At 45.3% G+C, this 13,573-nt stretch overlaps 1 long non-coding RNA gene across 1 annotated transcript in view; it reads left to right on the top strand.

Annotated features, from left to right (window-relative positions):
- Nucleotides 1-2,944: 2,944 nt before the first annotated feature.
- LOC138581427 (uncharacterized) overlaps nt 2,945-13,573 on the top strand; it is a 41,472-nt gene continuing 30,843 nt past the window's right edge. Inside the window, exon 1 of the long non-coding RNA XR_011304549.1 lies at nt 2,945-3,221. This is a non-coding gene — a long non-coding RNA (uncharacterized lncRNA). The remainder of the gene's footprint in view (nt 3,222-13,573) is intronic.

Here is a 13,573-nt window from a genome sequence, read left to right as displayed (position 1 = left end):
CTCAGAAGTTTCTGTAACAGGGAGCAGGACAACTGGACATCCTTGTTACCCTTGGCAGAATTTTCGTATAATAACACATATCATTCTGCCATAAAGATGAGTCTGCTTTTGTGCACCTATGGATTCCACCCTTCCCATGTACCAGGCCTTCGGAAGAACTGTTCAGACTCTCCCACCGTGGACAGTTTATTGGAAGCAATTTGATCCACCCAAAGGATGGCCCTGAAGGCATTGGAGGACAGCCGCAAGAATACCAAGGAGAGGGAAGATCGACATAGACGAAGCAACCCGGAATGGACACCTGGCACTTTGGTTTGGCTTTCGACCAAATACCTACCTCGATGGTTACACCTTGGCAAATTTGTTCCCAAGTACCTGGGCCCTTACTCGATAGTCGAACAAGTTAACCCAGTGGCGTACCGTCTTTGACTCCCCCAGAAAATGAAGAGAATTCACCCCGTGTTTCATACTTGCTTATTAAAGCCTTACGTGCCGGATCCCTACCAGAGACCCAGAATCCAACCAAGGATACCTCCTGTCTCGGAGCCGGAGGAATATGAAGTGTCTCATGTTGTGGACTCCAGATATTACCGGGGGTCCCTACAATATCTGATTCATTGGAAGGGATACTCAGTGGCCTAACGTACCTGGGAACCCCGTCATCACATCCATGCACCTTGTTTGCTGCAATTGTTCCACAGAAAACATCCTGGCAAGCCGGGGGTGACCCCGAGGAGAAGAGGTCATACTGTTATGTTCCGGCCATGGAAGCTCTGGCATAGATGGTCCTTTTCCCAACTTAGGTGATCGATCTATGGCTAGAACCGTTACGTACGGTCTAGCCTTCTTCCAAGATGGCCGCTTCAGGCAGCGTTTCTATAGCAACGCACTGAAACCTACGTTCAGTGCGTTGTATCGCTCCCACTTCCTGTTTTGGCTTCAGAACTCTTGTTTGCGTTGCCAGCTGTTCGCTCTTGGTCCTGCTTGCGGGAGTTTCTTTTGCTTCCACCCCTCCTCGCTCTGTACCTCTCCGCCCGGCTTCTTCCCTTGCCTTCTCTCCTCGCTCCCGCTCTCTCTCATCCGGCTTCGGTTGAGTGCTCTCCTTCTGCTCGCCTCCGGCTTCCAATGTCATTTCTGTTCGGGCCGCAGGATTTCTTTCCTTTCCTGTGCCTCTGCACACACTAAAGCCCCTCTAGGCGTTCATCCCTATACCTCTCTCTGTTCTGTCTTCCTCTTCTTTCTGCCTTTCCCTATCTACAATTACCTTCCAAGGAGCTTCCCCTTTAAATTGGATAAATTCTACTGCCTGCAGAATCTCTACCGCCAGTCCGATCAAGCTCCACGTATAGCCTGTGTGCTTCAGGGTTTTTTGGTGCCGCAGAAGCTTTTTCCCTGGATTTTAGGACGGGCTTACTGGGGCTCCCTCTTGGCGGGGAGTTCCTCAGTTGCCAAGGTGGCCTCCATTGGAGCCTGTCCCTACCTCCACGATAAGAAGGTAAAGGGCCAAAGAAAGAAGACCCAGAAGGCTACTACTAGAGGAAGTAGAGGGACCTCACGGACACTGAGCACATCTTCAGGAACCTCAGGTGAGAAGGGGTCACGGGAGAGAGACCTAGCCGTTAGCAATCACGACAAAAAAGATGAACAATAGGTGGGAGCAGCAAGTTTTACCACGTTACAGTGGTTGGGGTCATAGGCGAGATGCGACCAGCAGTTCTAGATCCAGTGAGGAAACATCACGTTCCTTTTGGGCAAACACGTGGCGCCGGTTGAGCGCAGGCGAGGCGTAAGGCAAAATGGGCATAATTTTGCGCCTCGCGGGTCCGATGCGGCACGACAGGCTAGGACAGGCATCAGCCTTGGATCCGTGTGCCTTAGAGACGTAGGCCGGCTTACGCTATCCGGCAGCTAATTGGGCCTTAAGCTAACGGCGCAGCCTATCAGGGTAAGGCGGCCAGGAGCAGCGATGCAGTACAAGGTGAGGGTGGTATCAAAGAGACGCAACGGCCATTTTTTTAATGGAGCCTACCTCGCGCTCAGCAACGGAGTTGCTGGGTGTTCCTGGCGTCGGCGTGGCGCAGCACTATCATCCCGTGCTGTGATAGCTTTATAGCTGTAGTGAAGGCACTATTTGGAAAAGTGGGCGCAATCACGAACATCAGATGGGGATGCAGGTCGGGCCGCAGGAGGCAGCTGTGAAGCCAGCTGGCTTACCTATAGCTGGTAGTGCAGGTAGCACCATGTATAACCCCTGCTCCAGCAGAGGTTAAGGAGCTCCTGCTCCTCCAAGGGAAAGAGCGGGTAGGATGTGGGATGATAAACAACCTGCACTATGTTGCTCATATGAAATGGATTAGCTTCAACTGTGGTTGCCTGCAAATTTAACTTGTTCTAAACCCTGTAACCCCAGAGTTTTTACAAATTCTGCCAAAATGAATATAGGGGAAAAAAATAGAAATAAATTAAAGCAATGATGTCTGAAAGCAATTAAAGAAAAACATTTAATACAAATCAAATTGGTCATCCATTTATAACATTATCATGCTCTACAATTTCAAAAATAACATCAGCTTTCTGGTCCTTGTAAAATATCACACTGGAATCAGTACGTGCTCGCTCAATACAAACTCTACGTACGCTATCATCGCACTTTTTGAGATACTACACACACAAAACAGTAAAGAAGGAAGCACACCAGAGATTCCCGACCTGCCGTGTTTCACGTGAATATAGTTCCATAAATCACCCACAAGTATGGGTCATAAGTAACATTTTTGATTGCGTGCATACTTTTTAGGTAAATTCTTGTTCTGTGCAACAATGGTTTAATGTGCAGGAGTAGGTACTAACACTGTAACAGACAACACAAAGAAGCACGACTGCAGCTTGTGCTGTTTCTGCCGCTAGTGATCTCGGAAGTGAAATCCATTTCCGCTTCCTTCCATGGCACTTCCTCCGCCCCATTTTCCCCAGAACGGGTAACTGGCTGTACACTTGTTCTCCCCTATAGAACCGCCCACACTTTGCCTGCCTACTAATTTTATTTAATGGGAAAACTAGTTTCATAAAAAGTACATGTGTCGTGCCGATTCAGAAAAAAAGGAACAGCTCTGTTATTCTGCATTTTAGTTCGCATACATTGCTGTGAAACCGCAGGAATTGTGCAGCCGAAATTTACTTGAAAATGGAAAAAGGAAATACCCAAATGGGAGTCTCAGGAGGTAAGAAGTGGCATGGACTGTGCTATGTTTGCTTCGGGTAAGGGTCTTCCTGGGATGTGTGCTTGCAAGCATACGCTCTTCCGATAATATGTGTGCTTTGGTGTGTGTTCTGCGCCCGGTTCTGTGCAGAGAAGAGCTCTCATGAGATGCATCGGTGATTGTAGGGCAGGTAACCGCTCTCGTAGTGTTTGCTGTGTGTTGTGCGGAACAGAGCTCTACTGGCGTGCAAGCAGGGGGGAGGCAGTCTCAAAATACGACGGAGGACTATTAATTAAGCATTGGCAAAGGCAATAGTTTGGGCTTTTGTATAGGCATTAGATACACGTTTGACAAATTGCAATGCTATGCTCAGGTATCAGCACCATTTGCCAGCTTTTTTCATCGTATGGCTAAGTAGTCAGTGCTTTAAGTGGGCCGGGGCCGCAGCTGTGACTGGCATAAGTGCAGGGCAGTCACGGCTTCGCTCAAATGAGTTTGCGCGAAGCTGGGGCTGGCTGGCACTTGTGTTAGTCACAGCTCAGTGTCCCCACCACCCATTAACACCCCTTTGTCTCCCCTCCCTGTTGTGCCATTTACAGCATGTGGCTGAGAGTAACAGGCACAACAGGAGTGGAGACAAAAGAGTGTGAATGTTTGACCCATTAACCCCATGACCGGACTCAAAAGGTGCCCAGCCCTCTCTGCCACAGCTTGGTTGGGACAGACGCCAGGGGAAGCGGGACAAGCAGAGGGCAGCAGCCTATCGGCAGGAGAGGGACAACAAGGGGGCAGGGGGAAGTGACAGAGGCAGATGTCAGAATAAGTACAGGTGGGAGGGACAGGTGAGGGAATGCAGGAAAGTCCTTATGAGGGGACAGAGGGAGGGAGGAAGGGAGCTGGGAAGTTATTTTAGGGGCCGGGCCATTATAGCATTTGCATAAACGTAACAGAGCTGAGAACGGACGCAGAGAACAACTTTGGCCTATCAGTGGAACACAAACACACACACTGCCTCTATCCCGCTCCCACCCGCTCTTCATCACACAGTCATAACCGTCTCTTATTTCTTAAACACCCCCTGCGAGCAGGTATCACGGCCTTCACTCCAGAGGACACCCCAGTGCATTTAAAGACAGAAACATTTGTCAACTTTTCTGTTTGCTTGTTGTGGTGGGGGGATATGAGAGCCCCCGGTAGTGCACTTTCGTATCCAACATCTTCCATCTGTCACCTTACCCTGTTGGCAGCACACCCATGTTCAGGCGTGGGCTCTGCAACCATGCCCTGGCCCCATTGGGCAATGGCAGTGGTATACTAACTTTTTATGTTGAGACCCCTGAGAAAAAAATGTGTTGGTAGGCCCACCTCCCCGAATGCAAGGGCTGCGTGTATATTTATAGCAGTCCACTTTCTCTCTTTTTAAAAAGCCTCACCCTCAACAGTGCAATTAAATGATTTGCCCAGGAACCCACGTTTTGGTTGTACCAGCAGTGTTGCAGTATGCGCTTAGTTGTGTAGACAAGACCACCCCTGTTAATTTTTACATGCTCTCTGAAACTGTTTGCTTTGCCCATAATTGTTACATGTGAGAGGTAATCCTATTGGTGCTTTAATCCATGCTTTACTGAAGGCCATGCAGGTCCAGCTACAAGAACAGCTGTCTTATGGGAAAACATGTTTTTTCTTTTTGTTCTAGGGTGCAAAACTTTAGTTGTCATTAGAAATTTGGCGGGGCAGTAAATAAAGTGGCATTAATTGCATTTCCGACACTTTTTTGGGTGGTATTGGAATTACCATCACTTTTACTGCACCGCTGATTTCTAAGCTGGCCATGGAGTGGTGGATTTATCTCCAACAAGGTGCTCCTCCATTTCGAGAACAAAAGTGGCAGATCTACTGAGGCGGAATTATTACTCGTGGTAAATCTGTAAAAAAAATTCCTATGAAGTCCTATGGGCTCCAAAATGGCTCTTGGCACCGCATTGCCACCACTAGAAATCCTGTTATAAATGTGCATGGCTGAGTTGCACACACGTTTAACTAGTTTGGTGGTAATACCGTATTACCACCAAACTCGTTAGACTTATACTACAGTAAAAATCACAAATGTACTGTCATCTCATACAGTTATCATTTTCCATTACCTCCAATCAATCCTGTGAATTCACTGCAGGGCTATGACTGGTGGCAGAGTAGATAATCTTACTGCAGTAAATCGGACCATTTTTGGTGTTGAAGTGGAAGATTTACCTTCAGCACCTTGTAATCTGCCATTTCAAGGCTAAACTAATCATTTTCCATTACTGCAACAACAAAAAAATGGCAGCAATGGAACTGCACCACTTTTTAAACCACACTCCCTAACTCAATATGAAGCTATTTTCTTTTCTCATTCCCTTCTACAGCTGTCTGGCGCTTAAACATACATAATTCAGTAGTAATAGATGCATTTTTGTTTTTTTCCGTTATGGATGTTTAACTGCTATTTTACATGTATAGCTTACATGCCAACTCGACTTCAGAGTAACAATGTTTTGTGTCTGATTCAATCCTTCACGCTTTCACTGGATACCATTAATAATGGACGCAAAGTATAGCCAGGGAGGGTGGCTCACATGCCAGGACTTTTTAAACTGCCTCAAATCTTAAACTAAACTAGCTTCTGCAAGCTCATAGCTTTTTGTGGCAGCTAAATGCAGTTAAACGATTTATTAACTATTCACTGAGGACAGGTCTCAACATTTGCACTCGCCACTAACCATTTGCTAGTGATAATTGACTCCTGGTGAGTAAGAAATGGGGTGGTGTGTGTGCATACGTAGAATTGAGGTTGCAAATTACTTTTTATGGCTGGCTAGTGGCTTGCAACTTTGACCTCTGTCTGCTTGTATGTATAATAAACTTGTTTTCTTCGTGTTTTATAAACAGCTGCTTGTGTTTCCAGTTTGATGTTGGAAGGCTCGAATCTGTTTCCTAGATTACAAGAATTGTGTGAACAATTATATAGTCGGTGGGGTGGTGGGGCTCACAGCTATACTGGCAGAGTATACCCTTGAGATGGAAACTGGGAAGCATCCTTATTAGTTGAGTGATTTGGGACCTGGTACAGTTTCAATTTGTGATGTTACTTGCATAATTATCCATGCAGTTGTAGTGCATGTTTAACTCCTGTGATTACTGCACATGGTCAGCCTTATGTGGCTAGCTCATTATGGAACCCATTTCAACGCCCTAAATCTGTCCGACGAGTGTACATTTCTAAAATGTCTAGGTGAATACATTATTTAGTCTAATTTTTTTTATTGCTCAGCTACAAAACAAATGAAAGCTTGCAGTACTTCTACCTTTCAGGGCAGTACTGTTGGCTTTGTGAATGCTTGTTTGTTTTTAACAGGACTTCAGTGCAGGAAACCGATCTAAATCAAGTGGCTGAAGGCACAGTTCCGGGACTTTTTTTTTATTGTCCCTACGGTTCGGCCATGTGTTTTTAAGCATAAATCGGTAGATCGTAGAAAACTTTCCTATGGACCTTACCCGACTTTTCGTCCATTAACGCACTCGAAATCAGCCGCCATTTTGTGATAATCCTATCATTTCCCCCCATCGACCTGGCTCACCTGCGTTTGCGGCACTAAATCATATCCCCCGCCCCTGAAACAGACTTTATCAAAACATTCATATTCCCCGCCTCTATCCGTGACGTGACTGTGCTGCGTAGGCAAACGCGCCCAGGCGTCTTCTACGCGACTCCACACAGAACCCGGAAACCAACACAGATCAGCTCACAACACAGCGCGCCACAATTCGGAATATGAAACTGCACTTTTAAATCAAACCGCAAGATTGTAAATTTGGTAAAGTACATTTATTTGACATCAAATGTTTAGAGAATATTCAGCGATTTGCATTTTTCTTTGCTCTCGATCCAAAATAGTTCGTCTTGAGGCAAGCGATGTTCGTGTGCAGTACACAGGGTGTTGGTTTACGATAAAATAAGCTCTTCGGTCGCACTGATAATCGCATGGCTGTTCCAACAACGAGGCACTAGGCCACCACAACGGTATGTATGTTGCATCTAGCCATTAGTACCGTGTAAGGGCATACTTGTACTTGGCGATCGTCCCATAAAATGGTCAGGGTGGTAACGTTGTTCACGCGGAGAAGCAACTGGCGGTTGTAAAAGCCATCCGCCGGTGTCTGGTACTCGTGACACATACAATAATGAAGGATGTACCTGTTTTAAAAACATAAAAAATGAAATTAGTCTCACCATCAGATGTTTATTTAAATTATTCATTTTATATATTAGGTCGGGAAATTATTTCATAGCTAGGACAGTGCAACTGGGTATTATACGTCATTTCCAGTAACCCACCCCCTCTCCTCCGCCTTTTTCAGAGCCGCCTGAGCGCCAGTGGAACACTTCGTCACCGATATGATATAATATGGCATTTGCAACGCGCCTATACACAAGTGTTTCAAGGCGTGGCGAGGCAGGGAGGGGGGGGAACAAGGAGAAGACAGACAACGATCCTACTAGGCCAGGTGTCATTCAGATCGCGCAAGTGCAGGGGTAGGGGGAAGGTAAAAGGGGAAGGGGAGGGGGGAAGTGGAGTACAAGGTAAGTAGCATAAAATAATAAATACATAGGGCCAGCTGGTGGCGAGTGCAAGGTAAGTGCAGAACAAGTGCTGGGAAGGGGGGGCTGTAGGATACTGAGACAGTCCCCCAGTGCAGGGGTTGACAGGGAGGCAGTGCAGGTGGAGAGTGGAAGGGCCCAGGACCGAGGTCGCAGACAGTGGACCAGTTGTAGCAGGGGAGAGGGAGAGAGAAAGCAGAAGCAAAGAGGAAGGTTTTGAGGTGCTTCCGTAAAAGGAGATGGTTCTCCTCAAGATAGTGCGCGGCACAAAACAATATGCCACATAGAACGAACAAGTACAACTTAACCCGTCTTTAAAGCTACTGTATAGTAATTAAATTGCGGTATAAACTCATCTAAAGAGTTACTTACATTATATTTGCATTTTCCATTGTGTCTGTGCGTAGGGCAGCCCCGAAATACCACTCCTTCTATGCCGACGTTATTTCTTCTAATGAACGAACATTAAATGGCTTTCGTTTCTGAAATTATATTCATTATCGTTTACGTTATTGCACCACACCCCCAAAAAGACGTCTTTCGGGATGGTCCCGGCCTGTCAAGGTCAAATAACAATACAACCTTATACTGAGTCGTGGGCCATTCCGGCACCCGAGCAAAAAATCAAAGCAGCTGACCTTCACTTTGAACGAGCACACATTCCTAGTTAGCTACATTCAGTGTAAGGCCATCTCACAGGACTGGAAATTTACACTCCATCTTTGCATTTTGTCTGCGTGCATTTGCAGCCCCAGAGAACCATAAATACGGAGACATTCTATATTTTTTGAAAAATGATTTATATTACTGTTTGGTTTAATTTAATGCGCAAATGAACAAGGTTGGATAGACACATTGCATGTACACTGAGCAATCACTTTTATTTACACAATACATAGCTACACATATTCAATGGGCCTGCGACATGAGGAGACTCCAGAGCAAAGTCACAGGTGACACCCGGGTGGTTCGCACAACTGCACGGTGAAGGGAGGGGCAACGGTGGAGAGACACATTGCATGTACACTGAGCAATCACTTTTATTTACACATTACATAGATACACATATTCAATGGGCCTGCAAAATGAGGAGACTCGAGAGAACAGACAATCAAATTACAATCATTTAAACCGTGATGTGTGTTTCTCAATGAGCTCTGCTTTAGGTGGACATGGAACAGAGGCAATGTTGGGTGGCAATGCAGTTGTCCCCTGCACAGGTTCGTTCACAACTCCATGTATGTGCCTATCTAGGACATCAACAATAAGTCTCTCAATAAACTCATATTGCATATCCTCAAACACTGGTTTGATCACCCATTGTTTACTTCTTTTAGTGAAGGCCTTATTGTAGCGAAGCGTCCCTAAAGTTCCGGTCGTCATACTTTGTTGACGGCCAACATTATGGTTGTGTGCCAAGACCGATAGAAGAGTCCGATTTATCATGCACTCTATGCCAAAATGCAATCGTTTTGGCCTGTACTTTAGGCACATATTGTGGAACACCTCCAAATCTCCTGTGTGGCAGAATTCCGTGAGTCCCCTCAAATCTCTTGTTATAGTTTTATCAAATACAATCTTTTCAATGGCTTTGTGAGTGGGTGATGAAGGAATCAACCACTTCTTCTTCCGTGCCTCCTCTGTGGACAAATGGCCATGTTCACAATTGTGGAAATGTTGGTTTGTGGTCCAGCGGTGAACGTTGCTACAGTGTAGCATTACTGACCGCCATTTTTCCAGTAGAATTTCCAACGACCCTCCACATGTTTTTGAGCTCCACCAAAGATGGTTGCTGATTGACTTGGACCACTGTGAAATACCTTGCATATCTTATTTTTTACCTGCAGCCGACATTTTTTTTATTGATTGTTTTTGCAAGATGCCATACGTCAAATTGGTGATTTATATTTTTGTACTCTTCTCTCATTGTCTTGGCAATTGAAACGTGTCTGTCCGTGGCTATCGGGTCGATCACCATTCCCCGCGATTGTAGTTCTTGCAATGATGCTACAAAGCCAACTTTCTCCATGGCCACTGAGGATGTACTTTGTGACACCTGCACGACCACCGAACTCACAATTTTCTTACTTTCCATGTCCTGAAAGTGGTAGGTGCAGTACTTGGCTGAAAATCCTGGGCTGTCGCACTGTCCATCACCGGCTAGCCTGAACTGTTTGCCCGCGAATGTACTATCAATAGACATTTTTTCCATTCTCCAAGCTTCGCTAATGGCTGGAAATAGATAATCGATTTGGTATTTGTAGAACTGAGTTTTCGCAATGAAATGGATTCCCACAAACTGAAAGAAATACTCTAACTTTTTAAAACTTGAACCACTAAAAAGTGCGGCCGCTGCACAAAGTAGATTGCCTGCTGGCAGTTGCCCCAGCATGGGTTGTGCAGACCATGAGAAAGGATGATATTTTGTACAGGTGGCATGTATTTTAAGGTTAGTGCCTCGAATTGCACTAGTCACATTAATCAATGGCTCCCCACATACTTCCCCACCAACCGAATGCCCACATTTCATCCTAATAATAATATCAATCAAACAACTATCGAATACAATGAATTTGGCCTCTTTCCTTATACTGTGACTCTGCATCCCAGCTGGTTCGGCCTGTAACGTTGAGGACATGTCACTCACATGAAAGGTAGAATCTCTGATATCGTCTTCCGCTATGTTCAGTGATATTGATGGTGTTTCATTGTCGTCCACTTCATTCTCTTCCATTGCAACATCTGTTCCTTCTCCGGTGATGGGTGAATAAAACAATTTCTTCAACTTTCTCGCGGTCTTAGTTTTTGCGGGTGTGGATTCTGTGAATTGATCTCCGACTGCATCCGAACTACCAGGAGGACATTCACTATCAATGGCTGGTGGTGGTACAGCTCCGTTGTCAATCACTTCATATTCTTCCCATTGGCACGATGCATCTCCAGTCTCCGGTCCCTGCCAAAAGGTTTGACAAGCAACATCTCTCGTTCGCTTCACTGTCTGTGTAGATCTAGTTCGTACACCCACTCGCAACTAGAGGACAGATTGGAAAAGGGATGTTCAGTTTAAACACAACTTACAGTATTGAACTATTAACAGTGAAAAACAACATAATATAGTGACCAGGACACTAACATTCTTTTGCTTTCTTTTCTTTGAAACTTTCTTGCCTCGAACTTCAACATCAGGACGCTGTTGCTCCGACTCGTGTGTGCATGTCTCCACTTCCTCTTGCGCTGCAACGACTATATTTTCATGATAAGCACATCCATCACGCACTGACGCTCCATCGACTCCCTGAAACATAGAACTTTCATTAGTATGTATAATAATATTGAAAACACAAAATGTACTTGGGGACCAATACCCACGTACATCTCAATAGCAAAACACGAATTAACGCATTGTGTAGAACATTCAAACGACAATTATTCACGCATTGTTGATCTAGTTAGATGGAACTGTCAAGATCCATACCTCGGGCTGCGCATAGACTTCCATTGTTGATATTATTGAAGATGACGCTTCAGCAACTCCCTGAAACACAGTAATTGCATTAGTATGGTTTTCTATTTTGTTAAAAAGAACATAAACTTTGTGCAGGCGTCAACGGCTCATCTAAATAGACCTGCACAAATGATCAGTTGTCTAAAATAAGTAATGGATATCTAAATATGATTCGATTTGCTCGATCGTTGGAAGTGTCACCACCCAGAGATCTGCATCAACTACTAGGGGTGATGTTCTTGTAGAACATTGCGCCGACCCGTAACTGCATGCTCCCCCTTCTTCTTGGACTAATGCTCCATCGACTCCCTGAAACATAGGACTTTCATTAGTAATGAACACAATATTGAAAAAAGAAGACACATAGGAGGGCGACGACAGAAGGACATATCAATGGCTAAAAACGAAAGAAACATTGTGTGTAACAATCACGCTACAAGAATGCAAGATCTGATGATCTCCATCGATGGAACTGTCGGGAAACGTACCTCGAGCATCTGAGTGACATCAACGGTTGTCGTCAATGCGTTGGACTCCTCAGCATCTCCCTGAAAGACAGTACTTGCATTATTTTGGATAACAATAATTATAACTGAAAACAAAGACTAGAGGACGAGTACTAGGGTGTACCATTAGGTAAAATAATTACACGATAAATGAAAACTATTGATTTACATGCCTAAAACAAGTCAGTGGCAGAATAGCTAAGTAAGATTACCCGATAGGCGCTTGAAGTGGCTGATGACTGCAATAACGACACGGATGGAGAATCTTCCGCCTTCATATTGAGTGGATACATAAATGGGAAAATTATTGTTAGCTAATGCTACACACTACCGCAAGGTCGAGAGCTAAATCCATAAACTTGACTCACCAGTGGAGGGATGTGGACGAATAGAGTGGGAATAGCGGTTGAGAGCAATTTTCGCTTCGCTCGCGGTGTGTTCTTCTTTATTAGCAATGATGTGGAGTACATGTCTGAGCTAAAGTGCCTGCTGCAGATGCGGTATCGATCACCCCTCTTGTCCGCAAAGACTTCTAGGACTCTACTTTCAAGCTCAGACGGTGGATATCCGCAATATCGGACCCATTCTCTTATCTGATCTATTGTCTTAGGGAAAACGTGCATTATAGTACCTTCAGATTTTTTTATGGGTCTTCGAAGGGCAACCGCCAATGGAACAGGCAGGCATTGTGGAAAGTTCTGAAAAGTAAAGATCAACAATTCTCTATGAATACCAATGTGTTAAAAAATTAAATGACACATAAAAGGTTCAATGCAAGGTTCGTTTTGGTTCTTGGAACTATACACGTTATTCACATGCGGATAAGTATTTGAATAACTTTAAAAAAATAGAAAAATAATTTGACTAAACTCAGAACATGTGACTAGTTCCTTGCATGTACTGTCTTGAACGAAAAGAAAACATGGATGCAATTTGATGACTACTAGCAAATAGATATAAATTAAAAAATTGGACGCAAAATGATTATGGTACATGGCCTTACCTTGACGAACAAACAGTTAGATGCAGGGATCAGAGTAGTTTCTTGTCGTAGAACAGGGAGCAGTTCACAGGTTGCAAACTGACGAGTTTGCTCGAAGTGGTCACGGAAGTTCACAGAGACGAAGAGCAGATAACCAGCACCTTCACGGGTTGACTAGCAAAGCGCAAAGAAGTTCTCATTAGAAATATGAAGTGGGTTATAAAGAATTCGAAACAGGGGTGTGTTTGTGAATGAATGGCGTGAATATGTCGTGGCATTATGCGGTTTGCAGGGGGGGCGTCCAGCGTGAGGGGGGGTGCTTGGCAGGAGACACGGGGTCTGGAGGTAGACATGGGAACAACAACCCATGCTCTATAGACCACTTTGAAGTGTACATGGTCTTTGGCACCTCTTGGCCTTTATCGCTCCCTGACAGCTCCACTTGCCAGCGCAAGTACCTCGGTGCGAACTGCCTTTGATAGGGCGGGGGGTGGATTGGGGCGGTGGTCGTGCAGACAAGACTCGTTTGCCGCAGGGCCTCACCAAGGAGAGGCCATCTAACTGCATGTAAGAGGCAGGCTGCAGGATCTAGTACATGGAAGGCAGGGGGATGAGTTTATAAATACCTCACCCTCCCAGGAGAATATATGGGTGCAGTTCACCCTGGAGACCCTGGATGCCTAGGCAGTTAGTCAGCAGCAGGCTGGCCTGTGGTGGCAAGGCGGCACGGGCCAGAGGGGG

Source organism: Ambystoma mexicanum, chromosome 3p (assembly GCF_040938575.1).
Source record: "Ambystoma mexicanum isolate Mex_15411 chromosome 3p, UKY_AmexF1_1, whole genome shotgun sequence".
NCBI lineage: Eukaryota > Metazoa > Chordata > Amphibia > Caudata > Ambystomatidae > Ambystoma > Ambystoma mexicanum.
This window is presented reverse-complemented; position numbering and strand designations above follow the sequence as displayed.